Source organism: Balaenoptera acutorostrata, chromosome 3 (genome assembly GCF_949987535.1).
Source record: "Balaenoptera acutorostrata chromosome 3, mBalAcu1.1, whole genome shotgun sequence".
Classification (NCBI taxonomy): Eukaryota; Metazoa; Chordata; class Mammalia; order Artiodactyla; family Balaenopteridae; genus Balaenoptera; species Balaenoptera acutorostrata.
The window spans coordinates 46,157,022-46,180,797 of record NC_080066.1 but is presented as its reverse complement, the minus strand read 5'-3'; the positions used below and the strand labels follow the sequence as shown (position 1 = coordinate 46,180,797).

Here is a 23,776-nt window from a genome sequence, read left to right as displayed (position 1 = left end):
AGGGCAGGGTGGGCATTGCCGTTAACTGAACACCTACTACTTGCCAAGCACAGTGCTGGGAATATTCAGTGAGATCATTTACGTGAAAGCACTTGGTAAGGGAAAATCCTTCCACAAGTATGAGGAGTTGTATTATTTTACTATATTCTGATGATCAATTTGAAAAAGTGGTAAAGTATGGAAAAGAAAAATGAAAATGCGGGAAAGGAATTCAGATTATAGGATTTGAAAAGAATGCTTTAGGCATAAAATTGAGAGAATCTACAAAGGGCTTCTTTCTGCCATGGAGAGAGTGGGGCGCCATTTCCCTAAACACTCTCCACCCGGCTCCCTGTGGCTGGGTTCCAACATCATGTCTATCTGATTGCTCTCATACCCCTACTTCAAACACAGAGACCAAGGGAGTTCCACACCGAGGTCCTGGAACCAAGGGCATGATGGAAGAGAGGACTGATATGGCTTCACAGTAGAAAATATCAAAAAAAAAAAATAAATATATATATACACATTTGGTCATGGGATTTAGCAGATGTTCTTCTCAATGTGAACCAAGAGCAAACAAGAAAGTGACCATACTAGTTTCCTACTGCTGCTTCAACAAATTACCACAAATTCAGTGAATTAAAACAATACAAATGCAGAGGTCAGAAGTCTAAAATCAAGGTGGTAGCAGGGCTGCATACCTTTCAGAGGCTTCAGGGCTGAGTCCACTCTCTTGCATTTTCCAGCATCTAGAGGCCACGTGCATTCCTTGGCCTGTGACCCCTTCCTCCAGCTTTTCAAAGCCAGTAGCATAACATCTTCCAGCCTCCTTCTGCTTCCATTGTCACATTACCTTTTTCTTTGTGATAGGGACTCTTATGATGACATTGGGCCCACTTGGATAATCCGGGATAATCTCCCCATTTCAAGATTCTTAACTTAATCACATCCGCGAAGTCCCTTTTACCATGTGAGGTAATATATTCACAGGTTCCACGTATTAGGACATAGACATCTTTAGAGGGCCATTATTCTGCCCACCACAGTGACTATCATCTTAGGATACATCAATAAAGGTATTATGCTCAGGAGGAAGAAGGTGATAAATCCACTCCTCTCCATCCTAGAGTCTGTGCTCACTCCTAAGCACTACATATTAAAAGGGACAGAGACCACCTATTATACTGGAAACAGTATTATTTCACTGTAATATTAAACAGTGGAAAGAGTATGAGAAACAGTCTTCCTATGCACAATTGGAAACAGTATAAATTGCTATAAAACTTTTTGGAGGGCAATCTGGCAACTTACAGAGAACATTTTCCAAATGTTCATGTCTATTGATCCAGAAATTTTATTTCTACAAATGTATCCTAAGGAAGTAATGATGAATACAAGTAAAGATTTACCTACAAGGATATTCATCAAAGTACTTCCAAAGTAATAGGAAAAAAATTAATTCTCAAGATTTAAATAAACTATGATACATTTGTTAAAAAAAATAAAACCTACTCAGCCATTTATAATAATGTTGTAGAGGAATGTTAAACACTATAAAGAGAGGTTTTCAAGAAATGACACAGCAGATTATAAATCACTCTGTACAGTATGTTTCATATTTGTAAAATAACAATTGTTATCAGTCAAAATCCCCACTGGAGGGCTTCCCTGGTGGCGCAGTGGTTGGGAGTCTGCCTGCCAATGCAGGGGACACAGGTTCGAGCCCTGGTCTGGGAGGATCCCGCATGCCGCGGAGCGACTGGGCCCGTGAGCCACAATTGCTGAGCCTGCGCGTCTGGAGCCTGTGCTCCGCAGGAAGGGAGGCCGCGATGGTGAGAGGCCCGCGCACCGCGGTGAAGAGTGGCCCCCGCTTGCCGCAACTGGAGGGGGCCCTCGCACAGAAACGAGGACCCAACACAGCCATAAATAAATAAAAATTAAAAAAAAAAAATCCCCACTGGAAACAGACAGCACATTCAAATAGGACACTTACAGGAGAATTTATGGATGAAGGGGTGGGAGAATGGAACCAAGAGGATAGCCAGAGCTAGTAGCAGAAGGTCAAGGGCAGAAGCAATTCTGGAAGCTGCCCTGGAAGGGGCAGTGAACTGCTGAAGGACACACAAGCCCCAGACAACTTCCCGGGAGGAAACAGAGACATAAGCACCTTGACCTCTCTCCTCTGCAAGATCTACGCCCAGAGCACCCCATTGTCCAAACCCACCTGGAATTGGCGGGCACAGAAGATCTGCTGCAGGTGTGGTCCACTGAAGGCCAGCCTCCCAGGCAACGAGAAGAGAAGGGAAAGGAGGCAAAGGTCCAGCACAGCCATGCGTGTGCTCATCTACATACTTGAAAAGAAAAATGAAGGAATGGTCACCCAAAATGTCAACAACAGCCATCTCTTGGCAGCTCGATCGCTGGTGAGTTTTCATTTTCTTCTTCTTGCTTTTCTAAATATTCTACAATGGACATACATTGCCTTAGGCTTCATACATGAAAACAACCCAAGACGAAAGAAATTCATGAGCCATCTAGGGTATCTTCATAGTGCAACAGTGAGGAAAACCCAAACTGGCTCTACTAGGAAAGGCGGGGGATGCGTTTTGGTATGTAAGAGAGACGTCTTAGCTATTTTCAAAAATTTGGAAACTCTTCTATGGAGGAGGGATTAGATTTGGTCTGCAGTCAGTCCAGGACCAGAAAGTAAAATGACAGGCAGGCAGAATTCAAATCTGAAGAATCAGATGGGGCTTTGGACTAGATAAACTTTCATGTATCTTCTAGGAAAAAAAAAGTTAATTTTTATTAATTAATGATGATTATTATAACTTCATTTCTTTAATATTGCTTGCTCTGGTTTTAAGGGCGGAGTAAGCCAGGGAGATGTGGTGAAATGAATTCTTGTTGGAACCCTCCTACGCTGTTGGTAGGAATGTAAATTGGTGCAGCCACTATGGTGGTTCCTTAAAACCAGTATGGAGGTTCCTTAAAAAACTAAAAATAGAGTGATCCTGCAATCCCACTCCTGGGCATATATCCAGAGAAAACTCTAATTTGAAAAGATACATGCACCCCAGTGTTCATTGTGGCAAGACATGGAAGCAACCTAAATGTCCATTAACAGAGGAATGGATAAAGAAGATGTGGTATATATATACAATGGGATATTACTCAGCCATTAAAAAGAATAAAGCATTTGCAGCAACATGGATGGAACTAAAGATTATCATACTAAGTGAAGTAAGACAGACAGAGAAAGACAAATATCATGTGATATCACTTATATGTGGAATCTAAAAAAATGATACAAATAAACTTATTTACAAAACAGAAATAGACTGACAGACAGAAAATAAACTTATGGTTACCAAAGGGAAAAGGGAGAGGAGAGGGATAAATTAGGAATTTGATTCTAACAGATACACACTACTATATATAAAATAGATAAACAACAAGACCTACTGTATAGCACAGGGAACTATATTCAATATCGTATAATAACCTATAAAGGAAAAGAATACAAAAAAGAATTTATATGTATATATATTGTATGTATATATGATATATAATATATATAACATGTATATGTAACTGAATCACTTTGCTATACACCTGAAACATTATAAATCAATTATATTTCAATTTAAAAAGAAGAGAGAGAAATGAATTCTTGTCATCTGACATGTTTAGTTCCAAGAGATCTCTGATGAGGACTGTATCAATAAAGGCAATTCAAGTTTCAAATAACAGAAAACACCACTAACATTGGCATAAACAAATAGCACAGACTTCAGGCTTGGTTGGATCCAGGCACACAAATGACTCATGGGGATCCAATCTCTCCCTATCTCTTGGGTGATTCCTTTATCAGGTTCTCCCTCATGACAAGATGGATGTCAACAGACTCACATCCTCACAAGTGCAGTGGAAAAGACAATACTTGCCTGTAAGTTGCTCAACCTAAAGTCCCAAGATAAGCTTTATTGGGACTTGATTGGTTAATGGGTTAACTACCCATTCCTGAATCATTTACTATAGCCAAGAGGATGCCACTTTGTCACCACCTCTGGCTCTTTCTGTAGGAAGAAAATATGGAGCTGGGGATTAGAAACAGACTCATTCTAAGTTCTGAATTTTTTTCCTCTATATGGGAATTTGACTCAACCATGTTTCAGCTTATAGATTTTTTTTCTCCAAATGAGATAAAAAGCAGAGCTACTCTAACTAGAATAATGCAGAGGAGTGGGTTCCCTAGGAAGAACTCCCAGGTGGTTGAAGCCACCAAGGACAAAAGGAGGAGCTTCAGGAACCCCCTCTCTGTGGACTCTAAGCAAAACCCTCTATTTCCCCAGCCTGTAGACCAGGCTTTCCTGAAGTGCAATTCACTTGATATTAATTGGTGCCTCTGCCCCACCAAAAAAGACGATGTTTCCCTGGTTCAATTAAGTTGGAGAAGTTTTCAGTTCAACAAAGTCAAAGACAACTTACTCTTGACTATAGGATATTTCAGAGCCTCAAGTATTCAAATGTGTGTTGTGAATCTCCAGAAGAAAACACGACAGGCAGAATTTCCCAAACCTATTTGATCATTAACCTTTTGGAGTATCTCTTGGGACTAGTATTCCACGGAACAAACTCAGAGGCATGCTGTTCTGGATGAAGTCGCTCATTTTCTGACTCAGCCCCACCTTGCCCTGCCCATCATTTCAGCTGAGATCACAAAACAGTAAAAGGTTACTGAGGAAGGCTGGTTTTGTCCCTCCATCACCTCTCTGGAATGTTTAGAAATGAATATAATAACACAGAGATAAAACCCATCAAATCCCTGGTTTCTCAAAATAAGTCTTTTCTCCATCCAACCCGTTACATAGTCCCTGGAATCAAATTGCAAAAGCCCTGCACTAACTCCAGCTCTGGGGGGGAAAAGAGACCACTCGCTGGTGGGCTACACTGAGAGCACTTATGGCCTCTGTGGGAACTCACATTCACCTCTGGCAAAACTCTGTCTGCAGCTGCAGAAGATCAAGTCAGGCTCACATCTGTTCCCCAGACACCCGACACCCCACCCCAGCTTCCCCATCCAACAAAGACTGGCCAGGTTTTCACAGTTAATTCCTCCAGGGCCCCTGGCCCATCTCCTCCCTTCTTGCTCCTATGAATTCTCAGAGATCAAAGCAGCAAGTTAGCCAAAGCTTTGTTTGCTCTGCATTCAGAGAACACCTTAAATTCCCAGCTTGAAAGAAGGCTGAAAGAAGGTCAAACATACCCCATTGTTGAAACACTTTCAAAAAGCAAGACACAACCAAAGTATTAGCAGAGGAACCTTGATTTCTCTGGGCTTCCGGGTCCTGGGAAGGGAGGGACTTCCCCTGCAAATTTAATATAAGAATCTGATGGGAAGGCAGCCAGAATTTTCCTTGGAGGTCACTCTGAGTTGACTCAGGCAGTACACTGATTCTGAGATGAAATTTGGGAGCTACTGCCACAACCCAAAGGGTCAGCCCTCAGATTAAAATGAGGTCTAAAATGTCCATTCTGGATTCCCCTTCTAATCCATTCAACCCCATGTTCTGGACTGTTCCTCCTCCCCCTGGCTTTTGTTCACAAACTTATGTGACTTTTTAGAACTGAAAGGTCATCTAGTCTGGAGATGTTCAAACTTCTTGGCAGCGGAAAACGGTTTTCCAAACAAAATCTTAAAAGAGACCTCAATATAAAGCAGAGTTGGGGGCCCTGGGGAGGGTGGGTTGGGGAAAGCCTGGACTTCCACCCACTCAGCCACCCCTCCACCATTGTGGCTTTGGGCTCCCACAGTTGGAAAAGTCCCTGATGGGTCCAACCCCTTCAGTTTACACAAACGCTGAGGACCAGAGATGGAAAGAGAGCTGCTGCAGTCTCATATCTCACATCTTTGTCCTCACTGAGAGCTTGTGCCTTTGCTCTGCATGTTGAAAAAGTCCCCAAAGTGGTCAGTCCTACTTTCAAAACTCCCTTTTTCTGTTCCCATCTCTACCTCCCCTACTGGGAAACACCTGGGACACCCCTGCACCATCCGCCCTGCCTACTCCCATCCCCCAGGCTCTTCAGTTGCGAGATCCTGTTTCCTAAACTCAGTTAATCATTAGAATCACCTGGGAGCTTGTTAAAAATATGGATTCCTGGGCCCAGCACTAGACCTAGTGAATCAGAATTTCCAAGGGTGGGTCCAAGAATCTGTGATTTAAATAAGCACCGCAGGTGATTTTGATGACTGGCTAGCTTTGGAGAGCACTGTATTTGATGAAGTTGTGTTCCTTCTTCATATCCACCACCAAAGTTTAGGAATTCTTACACGAAATCCCAGCCAGCCCCTTGTTGCTGGTAGGATATGATTTCATATGACTTTCTCTGGACATCCTTTTCAAATAATGGGAGAGAAAAGTCTCTACAAGTCCTTTCACTCCAGTATTCTGAAAATATAACCATAGACTTGTGCAAATATTTATCTGTGAGGATGCAAGTGGCTGCACTAATAAAGCAGAAATGTTCAACTATGAGGTGATTGAGTCAATGTCAGTATATATATATATATGTTATACATTTACAGAGAAATAATGTTTAGAAGATTAATAACATAAATATGTTTACAATATATGTGCATAAACACAGCATGTTACAAGAACAAATGTACAGTAGGATTCCATGTTTTCATATGCATAAAAAACTGGAAGTTATAAACAAGAAAATGTTAATATTTTCTCTATAATGGTGGTGGAATTAATGGCAACATTTCTTACTTTTAATCTTCCAAAATTTCTATAGAGAACCTGAATTTTGGAATCTACAAAAAAACAAAAGTTACCTTAAAATGATCTTTGGGGGGGGAGAGAAAAGCAATAGGTGGGATCAAAATGATGATTTAAGACATTAACTACTTACGCTGTTCCCAGATCTCTAAAAATAATAAAGAATAGTTTTGTGAGTTTTGTTGTTGTTTTTAGAATAAATTCATAAAAGTGCTGAAAAACAAGAAGGCACATAATCTATAGACTAGATACAGTAAGAAATTCCTGAAATATAGAAAGCAAATGAGATCCCTAGAGACTTAAGGAAAAGTAACCATGTGACGTATAAGGATTAAAATCTCTTACTATATAGTAAAAAGGTAGATTTTTTTTAATATGACGGAAAAGTTAAGACATTTGAAGAATCTATCAAAGAGGTCTAACTTCACTGGGAGGAGAAAAGAGAGAAAAGGAGAAAAGGAAAAAATCAGACAAGTAATAGAAAACATGCTCAGTGGAAAAAAGGTGGGAGCATTTAGATTAAAATACCCCACTGAGTAAAACAGAGTAAATAATATAATACCAAAAAAAAAAAAGTAATCTCTTTCAAAGTGAGGCACTGGGCTAAGTGATTTACATGCAATATATATTTTAATCCTCATAGTAAACCTGAGTTTGGAACCATCATTTTCCCCATGCTACAGATGAGGCAACTGATTAGAGAAATACTAAAAACCTTTGCCCAAGTTCATACAACTAGCATTAATGGAGCTATGTGCTTGATGAAATTTTAGTACACCTAAGATCCAAAAAAAATTCCTTAAAATGTTCATAAAGAAAAGTATCTCAATAAGATAAAGAAACAAGAAACAGACTGACATAAAACTCTTCTTCAACAACATTGGATTTTGGAAGACAAGAAGACCAAATGCACAGAGAAAATTATTTTGAACCTTGAAGTCTATATCCAGCAAAACAAATAACCATAAAATAAAGACATTTTTAGCCATTAAAGACTCAGATGAATAGTTGCTATGCAAGGGTAATTGTTTTTTGGTCCCAAAGGCAAACATTTTCAAGCCTAATTCCAATCAAATCTAAGAAACTGTCAAAACCTTTTGTTGAACCAAAATGGAATTTTACTATATTCAATACTTTAAAAACAAACAGAAACTTAACTGAAGAAAAAAAAGAAAAAAAGCAAACAAAAAAACCCTCAGAATATTTGCATTGACTCCCACTGGAAAAAAAAAAAAAGACTCCCACTGAAGTACTAGATGGAAAGATGAAAAATTAATTAAGAAACAGAAAGATGTGCAATTTAAGAAATAATGTTTAACAAATAAATGAATAAAGGTTTTAATTTAACCTAAAAAAATACTGAAGCATAATGGAAGAACAAAAAGAAGAGGAAGAAGAAGGAGAAGAAATAGTAAACTCCCTTGGTAATAAAAACATGGGAGGAGAGTGATTAGGAAGAAAAATAAGAAAATTTAAAAATATTAATAACTAAATGACAATGAAGACACATATCAAAACTCATGACGTATAACTAAGGCAGTTGATAGAGGAAAATATATAGCTCTGTGTGTGTATGTGTGTGTGCGTTTGCATAAAGCTCATTCATATCTATGCACACAATTTAAAATTAATAAGGAGTGACATCAGTGAAAATAGTGAAATAAGGACCTCTGAAGTTCCTCCCCTCCACTAAAGAAATTAAAGTCTGGCAAGAATTGTTAAAATTAACTTTTTCAGAATTCTGGAAATTAACCAAAGTCTTGTAGCAGTCCATGAAGCAGTTATTTCGGGAAACTGGATGAATCTCGGTAAGAACAGTGAGTTTTGTGACATTTTAACTTGCCCTATTCCCAACTCCTTCTCCCCAGCCTACTTGCAGTAGCCTTGAAAATCAACACCCTTGCAATCACAGTGAGAAACAGCACCCTAGCAGCCTTTGGAAAAGAAAGAACGAAATGGGAACTCCCCCAAAGTCCCATTCCCAGAGAATTGTCATAATTTGTCTTATCTGGTCCTCCCCTGGAAAATTCCACTCACAGAGCTTTTCTTTATTTGACCTGACTCAGAGCTTGCTCAGTACAAATAGGATTCCCCTGAGCTTTTATTTAGGAAAAAAAAAAAAAATCAGCAGCAATTGTTTAACATTATAGCTGCCTGAGGCAGTAATAACAGTTGGGACAAACAAAAATCTGATCAAAAAAATTTTTTTAATTAAAAGAAAAAGGTGGGGAGTGAGATGTCCATAGGGGCTTTGAAAATGTCCAAAATATTCCTGGGAATCTCAAAGGCCACATGCATGCATAGGGCTGTGCATGTATCTGTGGTTATTCACACATCCACAAAAGACCTGAGAAGGCTGCAAGCTCTCACTTCTGGCTGACTCTGGTGCTCTGCACCAACAAGAGGTGAAGGCTAAGGCAGAGTCATAAACTGCCTGCCTGAGTATTGAAGCATGCTCCCAACACACACACAGAGCACTTTGGCAAATACTGGGAGATTTATTGGTTCCAGACATTTAAGAAGATCTCTATCCAACCATTAGATGACCGCTAAGCTAACTAAGTAGAGACTTCAGTGAGTACACATAACAAAGAAAACAGACTTTACAGATTTAGATCAGAAAAGTTTCTAAACAAAAAAAAAAACAATTATTACAAATAGAAGAAAAAAAAACACCTTGTGGAGGGGGGAAATCTGATTTCCAAAGTTGCCACATTATATGATTTTAAATGTCCAGTTTTTAACCAAAAAAATTACAAAACTATAAACAAATAAGAAATTATGGCCCATTCAATGGAAAAAAAAAATTAACAGAAATTTTCTCTGAGAAAGCTCAGCCTAGACAAAGATTTTAAATAATCTTTTTTAAATATGTTCAAAGAACTAAAGGAAACCATATCAAAGAACTAAAGGAAAGTCTGAGAATGATGTCTCACCAAGTAGAGAAGATCAATAAAGAGATAGAAAGTATAAAAAGGAGCCAAATAGAAATTATGGAGTTGAAAAGTATAATAACTGAAATGAGAGATTCACTAGAGGAGCTCAACAATAGATTTGAGCAGGTAAAAGAAAGAATCAGAAAACATGAAGATAGGGCAATTGATATTATCCAATATAAGAAACAGGAAAAAATGAAGAAAAATAAACAGAGCCTCAGAGACCTATGGGACACCATCAAGTGTACTAACATAAGAATAATGGGACAGAAGGGCAGAGGAAAGGGGTAGAAAGACTATTTGAAGAAGTAATGGCCAAAAGCTTTCCAAATTTGATCCAAAACTTTAATCTGTATATCCAAGAAGCTTAATGAAATCTACATAGGATAAATTCAATGAGATCCACACCTAGACATATCATAATAAAACAGTCAAAAGACAAAAGAGAATCTTGAAAGCTTCAAGAGAAAACTGACTCATGTACAAGGGATCTTCAGGAAGATTAACAACTGATTTCTTATCAGAAAGTAGGGAGGCCATAATACAATGGAATGACATATCCAAAGAGCTAAAGGGGAAAAAAAAAAAAAAAAAAAAACTCAACCAAGAATTCCCCATCTGGCAAAACCGTTCTTCAAAAATGAAAAAAAAATTAAGACATTCCCAGATAAACAAAAAGTGAGAGAATTCTTTACTAGCAGAAATTCTCTAGAGGAAATAATAAAGAGAGTCCTTCAGGCAGAAATAAAATGTCACTAAACTGTAATTCAAATACACACAAAGAAATACAGAGCACTGATAAAGGTAACTACAGATATAAATATAAAAGACAGTATAAATTTAGTTTTCATAAGTCCTTTTTTCTTGTATATGATTTAAAAGACAACTGAATAAAATAAATTATAAATGTTTCTATAAATTATGAAAGCATATTGCAAGTTTATTTAAAAATGATTATAAATGTACTATGCTGATGATCACAGGGTGTATCTAATTTGTGGTAATAGCATAAAGGAGGAAGGAGGATGGAGATATTGTTGAGGAAAATTTTGTATACACTACTATAATTACGTTGGTATTAATCTGAATTAGATTGTTGTAAATTAAGATATTAATGGTAAGTCCAGGGCAACCACTAGGAAAATAACTCAAAAGAATATATAGTAAAAGAAGCAACAAGGGAATTAAAATGGTACACTAGAATATATAATTTAATACACCAATAGGAAAATGACAAAAGAATATGAACAAGTAATATTCAAAAAATAAAAATAACTATAAGTGGATGACAAATATATGAAAAATGACCAACCTCACTAGTAAGTTGGAAAATGTTTAAAATGGTGACATTTTAAATTCATCAAATTAGCAAAACTTAAAGACCATATTGAAAAAGTATAAGAAAATGAGGACCCTTACACCATGGATATGGGAATAGAAATCAGTGCAGCCTTTGCAGAAGGCGTTTTGACTGACTACATAAAAATTTTAAATGCATATGTTCTTCGACCCAGTGAGAACATGACCTTGAACAAGACATATCTCTGAATGTCTTAAAATATTTGTTCTGATAGTTGATTAAAATGATAAATGTAAAAATACTTTATAAATTCCTAACCTTTATAAACAACAAAAATAACAACATGCCTTTTTTGTCTTTGTGTCATGGCAGCCAGGAAAAGAATCCTTGTGGGGAGATACTCACCTTCTCTGAGAAAAAGTGAAAATTCTTTGCTTAAAACCATTTAAGGGTAGGATCTGAGCTTCTCAAACCTGAATGTGGGCAGACATCTGCCTACAGGAGAAAATGTTACAGAGAAGAAGGAGGAAAAAGGGAAAGGCAAAATAAAGGAGGGCATACTTTATGATGTGTCCCTTTTCCAAGACTCTTCACCTCCTCTTCCCCTAAAAAATCATCAGCAACATGACTGAATTCATCTGAAACTATGGATCCACCACATGTAATTCCTGTGTCCTACACAAGTCCGTATGTATTCCTAGGGTGTAAGCCCATCTCACACGCACACACGTGCGTGCACCCACACACACACACACACGCTGCCCCATGACCCACCCACCCATCAACTACCTGGCACACATAATATTCTTTCTCACTTAGTTAATAATCTTACAGTCAACATGGAGTTTTCCAATGGCAAGATTATTCCTATCATATAGAGACTGCCATAAAAATAATGAAAGATCCCTCTTCTGGTGCAGGCGAATTCTTTCTTTACTTTCTGTGCTGGTGAATTGTTAAGAGCTGTAGTAAATCAACATTGGCTGGTTCCGGAAGATAGGATGCTCATATCTGTGACATCATCCAGGGGCCTTGGGATTGATCCACACTGTAATGCAAGGTCAAGGTCATCTGCACTGTAGAGAACTGTGTGATGCCAGTTCTCACCTGGCTACAAATGGCAGAAACCATTACCTGTTGGACCTTGAATGGGTCACATCTTTTCTGAGGTCGGGATGATAATGCAATGAAATGAAATGATGTAGGTTAAACAACCTCATGCCTAGCGTAGAGAAGGCGTTACGCCTTCTAAGGCGTAAATACTAAGGTATTTTCTTAGTAAACAAATAAGTAATCTACTCAGTAAATTCACTTAGGACATTGTGTGAAGAATCAAACTGTTGCACCAGTATCAAAAGGTCTTATCCTGGAAGAAAAAAATCTCTAAGAAAAATTCAATTTTCTTTCAGAAGGCAGGGATTAATCCATCGATTATGGAAATCTAAATCTTGGGGAGGATGAGAGAGGCAGAGAAGAGTAGAAAAAGGAGTAGGAAAAAAGAGGACAGAATGGTGGGGGGAAGGGGAGGAGAGAAAAGGAAGAAGGAGACCAAGAAATAATAACACACGAAACATTTTCACAGCACCTCCTGAGTGCCAGGCACTGCTCTAAGTGCCTCACATATATTACCTCATTTAATCCCCACAATAACCCCATGAGTCAGGGACTCATACTATGTCCATTTCACAGATTGATAAATTGAGGTACAGAGTAGTTAAGTTACCTACCCAAGATGCACACTGAGCCAGAACTTAAACCCCTTCCCTCTAGCACCAGAGTCCAGGCTCTTTGCTACTACGCCACTCTGCCTCTTGGGAAAATGGAATATGGAGAAAATTCCCAATTCATCCATTGTTCTACTGGAAGATGAACTGAGTCCCCAACAAATCTCTCTCTCTTGTGCTTGCTCATTCACGGCTCTGATGGTACTTTATTGGAAATCTCAGCTCACTGGTCTACTTCCCACTAAACTACTTCCCTGTGGGCAGAAATGCATCTTCCATCTGTGAATCAGGATTGCCACAGGAAACTCTTGCCTGCATCTTAACACCTGCCATTCATTAGACACTGAATCCAGTGGAGCTCTTGTGGGGTCTGGAGGTCTTTAGATCACCAGCACAGCATTTCTGGGAGGCTGGTATGTTTGGAATTGTCTTGTCATTCTGCTGGAACCCTCTAACTTTTCCAGCTGCTCTTGGGGAGTCACCATTCAACAATGCAACACGCCTGCCCCCAATACTGGTGCAGACTTCGTAATTCCTTAGGACAATCATAATTTCATAAAGCTGACTTTTTCTCAATCTAAGCAATTTACTAAGTGTTTCAGAGTTATAACTGTGATTTGTTAAGTCAATATAAGACTTTTTATGTAGATAAATTTGCAAGTAAGAGAAAATCCTTTGTTAGTCCACACATTTTTCTTAGCCACTTTGCTAACAATATTCAGGAAGCCGTGACCTTAAAAGTCAGTTATATACACACACACACGCACGCACACACACACACACACACACGTCTGGAGAGAGAGAGGGGCAGACAGACAGAGGAGGGGGAGGGGTGGAAAACACATTTTAAATGTTTTCATTTTTTTAATTACAGAATTACATTAGAATTAATTAATTTCCTATAAGTAGGAAAAAAACAGAAAATGCAATAAGCAAAATAGAGAAGGAAAAATATCCCCTGCCAGAAGTAACTGCCTTTAGTGTTTTAATATATACTCTTCCAGATATTTCTCTATACATGCATATTTATACAAAAGTGTGATTATACATGCTGCTTTTAAGCTGCTTTTTCCCCTTAACATTGTGAATAACATTGTTCAAGTTTTCCATGCTTTTTCTCATTGCTCTGACTGTACTTTATTGGACCTTTCCATCACTTTTTATGACCTCAAAGTGTTCTATAAAATGAATGTATCCTATTTACTTTACCAATCCCCTCCTCTTGGACATTAGATTGATTCCAATTTTTTGCTCTTATAAACAATTCCTTAATTGTCCCAACATTCTAAACAAATGCACTCATCTGAAAGAATGGAACCCCAAAACTACACTACCAGCAGTGGTCTGAAATAGTATGGAGTCCACTCTTACCCTGAATTTCATTTTCTCTCTGGATTTTTAATTTTTAGAGTCCTTCTTTCCTATCACCAAACCTTTTTACCCATCCAAACACTCCACTCTTGATCCTTCTCTCCCTTCCTGGCTACTCATCTACCAGTTTTTCTGAAACAACTTTTTCTTTTTTATTAACTCTATTTCTGCATATTCTCTCCTTTGCTTTCATCCACTCACCCTTTGTCTTTTTGACTCAGACTATACTTTGAAGACTACTGTACAAAAGGTACATGCAAAACCCTGTGGAGATCAAAGGGTGAATACAGCACATCCTGAGCCCTAAAGGAGGTGAGTCTAATTGGAGATGCAAGGTACACAGACACAGTGGTATCCCAGTAAATTGGCTCTCCGGGGTGGGGTGGGGTGGTTGGGGAACCTTGATGTGTAGGTTTGCCAATTTCCATGCTATAAAATATTCCTACCATGGCCAAGCTACCAACATGATGTTACAGAGCCCAGAGGCGGGAAGAGATAGATGCACATAAGCCAACTCCAGGACATGACTGCATGTGCATGAAAAGCTAAAACACACATATATGTGTACATACATATGTATGTGTGTCATATACATGTGTGTATATACACATATATGGATGGATTTCAGCTTTTCATATACATGCAGTCCTGTATGTATACATATACAAGCAGACTAGACAACCAGAGCAGATATTTATGGGTAGGCGACCACGTCATCACCTTCATCAGCAACATTTATTGAGCATTTTTAATACGTCCAGCCCTGCATTCAATGTTTTATATGCATTGCTTTACAGCACACTCTTAGGATGAGTTATCATTACTACTGCCACTTTTACAATTTTACCCTTGCAAAATTGCAGTTTGTTTTTGTTTTTAACATCTTTATTGGAGTATAATTGCTTTACAATGGTGTGTTTGTTAGTTTCTCCTTTATAACAAAGTGTATCAGCTATACATATACATATATCCCCATATCTCCTCCCTCTTGCGTCTCCCTCCCACTCCTCTAGGTGGTCACAAAGCACCGAGCTTATCTCCCTGTGCTATGTGGCTGCTTCCCACTAGCTATCTATTTTACATTTGGTAGTGTATATATGTCCACGCCACTCTCTCACTTCATCCCAGCTTACCCTTTCCCCTCCCCGTGTCCTCAAGTCCATTCTCTATGTCTGTGTCTTTATTCCTGTCCTGCCCTTAGGTTCTTCAGAACCTTTTTTTTTTATTATTTTAGATTCCATATATATGTGTTAGCATACGGTATTTGCTTTTCTCTTTCGGACTTACTTTACTCTGTATGACAGACTCTAGGTCCATCCACCTCACTACAAATAACTCAATTTCGTTTCTTTAAATGGCTGAGTAATATTCCATTGTATATATGTGCCACATCTTCTTTATCCATCATCTGTCAGTGGACACTTAGGTTGCTTCCATGTCCTGGCTATTGAAAATAGAGCTGCAATGAACATTATGGTACATGACTCTTTTTGCATTATGGTTTTCTCAGGGTATAGGCCCAGTAGTGGGATTGCTGGGTCATATGGTAGTTCTATTTTTAGCTTTTTAAGGAACCTCCATACTGTTCTCCATAGTGGCTGTATCCATTTACATTCCCACCCACAGTGCAAGAGGGTTCCCTTTTCTCCACACCCTCTCCAGCTTTTATTGTTTGTAGATTTTTGGATGATGGCCATTCTGACTGGTGTTAGGTGATACCTCCTTGTCAAAATTGCAGTCTTGAAGAGGAAAACTATTTGCCCTTGGTTGTTCGATGCAGTAAGTCATGAAGCCAGGATGAAATCAAGGCTCATCTGATTCCAGAGCCCAGGCTCTGATGACTGTCCTCTCTTGCTGCTTCATGTGAGGGAGCCAGGACTCAGGTCTCCACACTGTGGATTCCAAGAGTTCACATGTCACAACTAAGAAGCCAGCCTGCCACAACTAAGGACCCCACCTGCCGCAACTAAGGAGCCCACGAGTCGTAACTAAGTAGCCCACCTGCCGCAACTAAGACCCAGCAAAATCAAATTAAAAAAAGAAAGAAAAAGAAAAAAAGAAAGAAAATAGTTAGTATGAGTCTTGGTCCCTAGAATACTGATCAGCAATATCTGTAGAAGAATCACCTGAGCACCTTCTTTGAAATGAGGCACCAACCCCAAATATTTTAATTCCATAGCTTTGGGGTGGAGCCTAGGTATCTACATGTTAAACAAGCTGTCAGCGTTCTAATGGTTCTGATAAACTTGGCTCAAGGACCACCAGTTGGGAAATGAGACCTTGGGACCTTGGGTCTAGGTCAACATAAAAGCCCTGCTATGGTTTCAATGTTTATGTCCCCCCAAAACTGATATGTTGAAATCCTAACTCCCAAAGGTGATGGTATTAGGAGGTGGTACCTTTGGGAGGTGCTTAATTCATGAGGTGGGGAAGCCCTTATGAATGGGATTAGTGATCTTATAAAAAAAAGACCCCACAGAGCTCCCTAGCTTCTTCCACCATATGAGGACACAGAGAGAAGGTACCATCTATGAACCAGGAAGAGGGACTTCACCAGGACACCTTGATCTTGAATTTCTCAGCCTCCAGAACAGTAAAAAATAAATTTCTGTTGTTTATAAGCTACCCAGTCTGTGGTATTTTGTTGTAGCAGCCCAAATGGACTAACACAAGCCCCTAGGGCCCAGGTGAGATAATAAATAGGTTTGATCCCTGTGCTAATTTCAGTGGGTAGTGGCTTTCCTGAGAGTGATCACAAGATCAGCAGATTGATTAGTGCTGCCTGCCACGGGTGCAGGAATAGGAATAAGGGTCTGCTTGATGTGTATCTGCCAACCCTGATCAAGGGCCAAGATGAGCTTCACAGCTGTTCCATACTGCAAGATATCAGTCTTCTGCAACTTCTGGCAAGAGATCTTACCAAAATAAGCTACACTCCTTCCATTAGACACTGACTATTATTAGCATGCATCATAGAACTTTCGTTACAGCAGTCATTAAGATTGGAGTAGGATTAAAAGCCCAGGTGTTATTGATGGCAACCATCCCAGACCTGCCTTTGTGTTTTTCACAGCCTCTTCTTACAGCTGCCTCACTGATGTCCACAGCAAACCTCACTTTCCTACTGAATGCACATTCAGCAACTCAGCACTGGGGCCTGGGATGAAGTGCTAGTGAGACAGACTTTCTGCTCCTCTTCCCCCTCTGCAGGAATTAGCCCAGCCAGAGGACCTAGACAGACTGAAGTAAGATAAATGCCACAGGAAGTGAGGAGCTGTGTCCACCTTGTACACAGCTGTCTGCCCAGTGTCCAGTGCACAGCTGAAAGGCTTGGCACACAAAAGACACTGATAAATATCTATGGGATGAAAGAAGGAAGGAACAAAGGAAGGAAGGAAGGAAGGGGGGAAGGAAGGAGGGAGGGAGGGAGGGAGGGAGGAAGGAGTGAATTGGTATTAGACCAACCAAGTGACAAGTGTAAAACAGAGGCTCCAATGAGCCTGGCCCCCTGACCCTCATATAAAATGGCTGATGAGTCCCAAATAAGGGTTTTCTCCCACAGCAGAGGATCTAGGGAGACGTTGCAGGTCTACCCCTACACAACCCTGTGCTAATTGAGGGGCCTGGCTTTACTCTTTCTCTGCTTTTTTGAGATCTTGCAGTTGTTTTGTTTTGTTTTGTTTTGTTTTTTAGATAATTGTTTTTTGTTTGGTTTGGTTTTTTGTTGTTTTGTTTGTTTGTTTGCTTTTGCCACACCATGCAGCATGTGGGATCTTAGTTCCCCAACTAGGGATCAAACCCACGTCCCCTGCAGCGGAAGCATGGCATCTTAACCACTGGACCACCAGGGAAGTCCCAAGATCTTACGGTTTTTAATGGGTGATTTTATCACCAGGGAATTGGATCAGATAGGAGCATTTAAGACTGATTTTGGGAGTTCTGCTCAGATGACAAGATATATGTAAATAATCACCACCCTCCCAGTATCCATAACAACCCCGTCCTTTCCCTCCATTCTCCATGGCAACCATATGAGGTCTGCCCTCCCCAGGCCAACTGGGCTTCTAACTGTCCACCCCTTAATTTTTGCTTTTCCCATGCTACTTTATTTTCCATTCCTAGATCTCAGCATCCTTGAATAATGATCATAGTAAAAATTACAGTAAAATTCACCAAATGCATCTTCTGTGCTGGGTACCATACCCCACTTTACATGGATTCCCTCATTTTATCTTCCCTATGGCTCTGAGAGAGGAACTATTGTCATCCCCATTTTATAGATTAGAAAACCAAAGCTGAATCTGTCTCCTCCATGAAGCCTGTCCTGACTGACCCCAGCTGACAGTTTTTCACCTTCCTCTCATTTCCCACCCTTCTCTGGAGCCTGTCATAGCCACACCCCCAGGCCCCAATGTGTCATTCTTCATCTCTGTCTGAGTATATCTGCGGAGCCCTAGTGACAGTCATGACTAACACATTGCATTAGGGCTGCTGTAACTAATACCACAGACTGAGCAGCTTAAACAACAAAAAGTTATTTTCTCACAGTTCTGGAGGCTGGAAATCCAAGGTCAAGACATCAGCAGGGTTGGTTTCTTCTGAGGCCTCTCTCCCTGGCTTGTAGATGTGTCTTCACATGGTCTTTCTTCTGTCTGTGCGTGTCTGTGTCCTAATCTCCTCTCCTTATAAGGACACCAGTCATATTGGATGAGGGCCCACCCTAATGACCTCATTTTACCTTAATTACCTTTTTAAAGAACTTATCTCCAAATACAGACACATTCTGAGGTGCTGGGAGTTAGGACTTCAACACAGAAATTTGGACGGGACACAATTCAGCCCATAACATATGTGAATCATGATTTGTAGTCCACAGAAAAGAATCACATTTGTTACCTCTTCTGGCTGTACAGTAAACCCAGGCAGTAAGGAGAATAAGCATTATTATTACTGTTGCTGTTATCCTCATAATCATCACCATCTTCCCCTCCCTGGCCCCCACCTCCCGATAGAAAAGTTCCAGCTTCACCCAGGGAATAATAGGCAGAGTTGGGGCTGCAGCTTAGGCCTCCTGACACCATGTCCTCTCTTATCTGCATGGCATGGGGACAGAATGGCATTGTTGGTACCTCCACTTGGTCTTACAAGCTAGCACAGGCGGGTCTCAAGTGTGTCTTTTCCTCTGGGCTGTAACACCAAGTCTCAGGGTGGGAGCCGGGCAGGGTCTCTCCAGTCACAGTGTCACAGGGTCATTCTGTGACCCAGCACAGACCACTTCAGCAATCAGCTCTTCACAGTGTTTTTACCTGGAAAGCACAGTTCACTCCTGCTGAGGAGAAAGAGTCACCTGAGGGCTAAGGAAGCTGACCCAGCAAAGTGCCGGGGACAAGCCTGCCCCCAGTAGGACCTCCCATTCCCCCAGAGCACACAGTGGTGCCCTGGAACAGAGCAGGCCTGCCCTGCCCAGTGGACAGTTAGCCAGTCCCCAGACTAGAAGTGGAAGAAGCCACTAGGAGCCACCTCCACACCCAGACAAGCAGCTCACAGCCTCAGCAGGTCAACAGTATTGTTTTTACCTATAAAAGGCAGAAAGGAAAGAGACGGTCTGAGGCCCTCACTCCCCTGCGTGTGCCAGGACCTGTGAGTCTCTTCCTTGGGTTCCTCCTGGCCAGAATGTTCCCCTCGGACAGTGTCACAGGTCTCCCCTGCCCCACACTGAGGCCTGGGTTGGCCTGCGGGAGGGGTGTGGCTGAGCCGGAAAGGGCCTGACGGGAGCCTCTGGGGGCAGATGCAGGCCGCGGCCCGGCCTCCTGAAAGGTACTCTTCTTTCCTCTCAGTTCAGAAGCCTGGGCTCCCTCTGAAGTCACCACACACATGGCAAACCTCTTCTCCCCGAGCCAGCCCAGCGTGGTTCCCTCCAGCACATCAGGCCCTGGGGCCTCTGTGTTTATGCCCTGACCCATGGCTGAGGCCTATTTTCTCTCCCGGGCTGTGACCTGACCTCCCAGGGTGCCTGCCTTACATCTGTTGATTTTTCTCCTTCCTGTCTTCTCACATTTTCCCCATCTTCCCCATCTGCAAATGGCATTTCTCGGTGTGTGAGAGAGGCTCCAGACCACAGGTATGAGTCGTGTCTTTGCTGGGCCGCAGCCCTTTCCAATCAAAGGCAGACGCCTGCGGTGCCCTGTCCTGGTGGGGAGAGAGGACCGCGTCCTGTCCTAGCAGTGCAGTCAAAGGAAACTTTGTGCTTGGGGGGCTGCTCTCTCCTCCCCCTTCACTACTGTTAGTTCAAAAAGACTACCTCCCCTGTCTGGGGGCTCCCGCTCTGCCTGGGGGAACAAGGTAGTGCAGAACCAGCAAGTGATCTGGACCCCCAAGAGCTGTGGGTTCGAATCCTGCACATCCTTTCTTAGCTGCCTGTAACTTCCCTCCTCTGGAAGGGGGGGAGGCTGCATGTGGATGGCGGGGATACACAGCCACCTCGGCGAGGATCTGGTCAGGGTGTGGTGGCAGGGTCTGAGGAAAGGCGCAGCGCCTCGGGGGCACACTATAGTGCCAACAGCCTTCCCACCCCACCCCACAGGGCCCAGACCACCACGGGAAAAAAAAGCACCAGGGGCCCCATCCATCATGCTCCCACGTGACCTGCCCCTCTCAGTGTAGAGCCCCGTCCTTGGGGAGCTGCCCCAGAAAGGAGGCCCCGCATCATTCCACATCAACCTCTCATGACCCGGACTTCTGTCTCTTAACAAAATCACATTGTCACATTGTGTGTTGAATAATAAGGTCCTCTTTTTAACAAGAGATAGAGATAAATCAATTTGTAAAAAAAAGTCAAATTTCTACCCAGACTGGCTACTTCCTACTTTGGGATTTGAAAGGCTCAGAGTCAACAGGATCCACAAAGCCCCTACCTGCTCCTGTTTGCAAGGAAAACTAGACTAACGTCCTCTGTGTAGCCAGGAGGGGCCATATTTTGTTGCTGACACATGATCAAGGTGGGGTTGCATAAGTATCCCCATCTTAAACATTCCCTCCTTTCCCCCTTCCCCACTCCCCCTTCCCCACCCAGTGCATTTCGCTAGGCATCTCCCCCCAGTACTCCCTGAGGGGCTCCTGTTGGTGGAAAGAGCCCCACTTTTTGAGTTTAAGTCTTTCAGGTTCAAATCCCAGCTCAGTTCCTTATGGGCTGTGTGACTTAGGGAAGTTGCTTAACCTCTCTGAGCCTCATTGTCCTCATCTGCAAAATCAAGAGGGCTGGTGGCAACACACTCCTCTTGGGGCTGATGGGCAGATTGGACAAGACGCTGCTCACAAAGACTGTGGTGCAGGATTGGAGCTGAGCAGAGGGTAGCCTCCATCATCACACGCTGTCTTCTACCCCCATCCCAAACCGATAGACGCTGCCCAGCCCAGGTCCTCCAGCAAGGCAGTGCCCCAGGCAGCAGGACCCTCTGGATCCTCTCTAGTTGCTGTCTGTCCACCCCAGCAGGGCCTCCCTCAAGTGAGCCCGAGGCAGAACTAGCCCGGCTGGGAGGGGCCGGGGAATGTTGCCTGGGAAGGAGGCTGGTGGGCAGCAGAAGGAGACTGGGAAATAAACTGCAGACCCAAATTTGGATTTTCATTAAATCTTCCCAATTATAAAGGTAACACTTTATGGGAAATTTAGGTTGCTATTATGGAAAATCTACAAAGTACAAATGAAGTAAAATAAATATTTAAAAGCTTATGACGCCCCCCAGAAATAGAGACACAGATGTAGAGAACAAATGTATGGACACCAAGGGGGGGAAGGGGGGAGGGGGATGAATTAGGAGATTGGGATTAACATATATACACTAATATGTATAAAATAGATAACTAATAAGAACCTGCTGTATAAATAAAATAAAATAAAATAGTCTTTAAAAAAAAAGCTTATGATGTCCCCACACTGAGAGCAGCCCTGTAGGGGATTGGATCCTTTCCTACAGCTTGTTCACTAGTCCGTGACATCCTGTTTGTAACCCAGCTTTGCAGCCTGACTTTGGGCCCTGATAGTAAATGGTCATAAGCAGGAGGCAATGATATTACTATTTCCCAATTTTATTGATAAAGGTATTCAGGCTCCAGAGAACTTGGCCAAGGTCACAGAGGTCAAGATCATATAAAAGAGCCACTTGCATTATATCCACCAGCTGCTGGTGATCATCTCCACCTCTGGAAAATAACCCCAAATAAAAACAATAGAATTAGAAATCAACCCTTGGCTTTGGAACTGGGCTTTACTCTTTCTGAAGGACTTTCATGACTTGTTTCCTCCTGTCCTTCCAACACCCCTGCGAGGTATGCAGGGGGGGCTACTATTATTCCCACTTCATAGACGAGGCTCTAAGAAATTGGTGACTCTGCTGAGGTAGCATAGATGGAGGCGGGGATGAAAGCAGACTCAGGTTGTCCCCTTGAAACTCCGGCGGCCCTAGGCTACCCCAGGGAGCCTAGGCGGAGTGAAGGAGGGAGCAAAACAGGAGGGAAGCATCCTGAAAGAAAAGGCAAAGTGAGGACCACGGACAACGCGTCTCTGCCTCCAATTCCTCCTCCACTGCAGAGTCCACAGCGAGGTCTCCACACAACAACCTCAACACATTCTATGCCTCCAGAATAGAAGGCAGCTCAACTCCTCCCTCTCAGACCAAATATGCCCCCGTAAAGCCTTTTTCCAGATGATTGATTACGGGTCAGAACCCTAATCAAGCTCCCGTTTCGCTGGAACACCGTGCTCTGAGCCTCCCTTTAAACGCAGGGGGGGGGCTTTACTTTTGAAATAGCAGTTTCCAGGGTGCTTTCCACCCACGCCGTAATGTCCCTGAATTCACATTGCGTACCTGGCAACAGACTTCAACGTGCTGTGTTCGCGCCTGACTCTGACCTCCAGCCGGGGACTCTTTGGGAAGGAGACACACCCCATGCAGGCACGGAGAAGGCCCAGCGGGAGAAGGCTGGCAGCACTCAGCTCCGCCAGGAGCTCTGATGGTGGAAGCTCCCCTATCCTCCTCCCCTCGCTCCTGAGTATGAGACGGGCTGGGGAACTGCAGGGACATCGGACAGAGTCACGACTGGCAAAGAGATGCTCTTGTTCATGAAGAGAATAGCTATCCTTCAAGCGCTTACTCGGGGCCCAACACTCAGCTAAGTGCTTTACATTTGTTCATCATATTCTTTCAACCGCAAGGAACAGAAACTGAGAAGTCATTGGCTCAGGTGACCCGAAGGCCCAGGGGTGGTCCCGGCACAACTAGGCCCAAAAGCATGAACAGTGAATGGTGTCATGAGGCGTTCTCTCTCATTCTCCCTCTGTCTCTCTTTGTGTCTCTCTGTCTCTGTTTCTCCCTCTTTCTCTCGGTCTGTCTTTCTCTGTGTCTCTGTCCCTCTCTCTCTGTCTCTTGCTGTGTTTGTCTCTCTATATATATCATTCTCTCTGAGTTTCTCTCTGTCTCTCTATGTGTCTCTGTTTCTCTGTCTCTGTGCCTCTCTCTTTCTCTCTCTCTCTGTCTTTCTCTCTCACTGTTTCTGTCGCTTTCTCCTCTCTGTCTCTCATATGCTCAGAGGTATTTATGCCACGTGGGTGTTTTCACAGAGCTTTCATGTCTGAGTTATCATCTGGGATTTCTATCAGCCTCCGTCTGTTTCCAGAAC

The 23,776-nt window shown here is 42.1% G+C and overlaps 1 long non-coding RNA gene across 2 annotated transcripts in view; it reads right to left on the bottom strand.

Moving 5' to 3' along the window:
• The window catches only part of LOC130707681 (uncharacterized), a 55,270-nt gene that overhangs the window by 14,974 nt on the left and 16,520 nt on the right, over positions 1 to 23,776 (bottom strand). For both annotated transcript variants that reach the window (XR_009007688.1, XR_009007689.1), the window contains exon 3: positions 2,207 to 2,333. This is a non-coding gene — a long non-coding RNA (uncharacterized LOC130707681). The remainder of the gene's footprint in view (positions 1 to 2,206; positions 2,334 to 23,776) is intronic.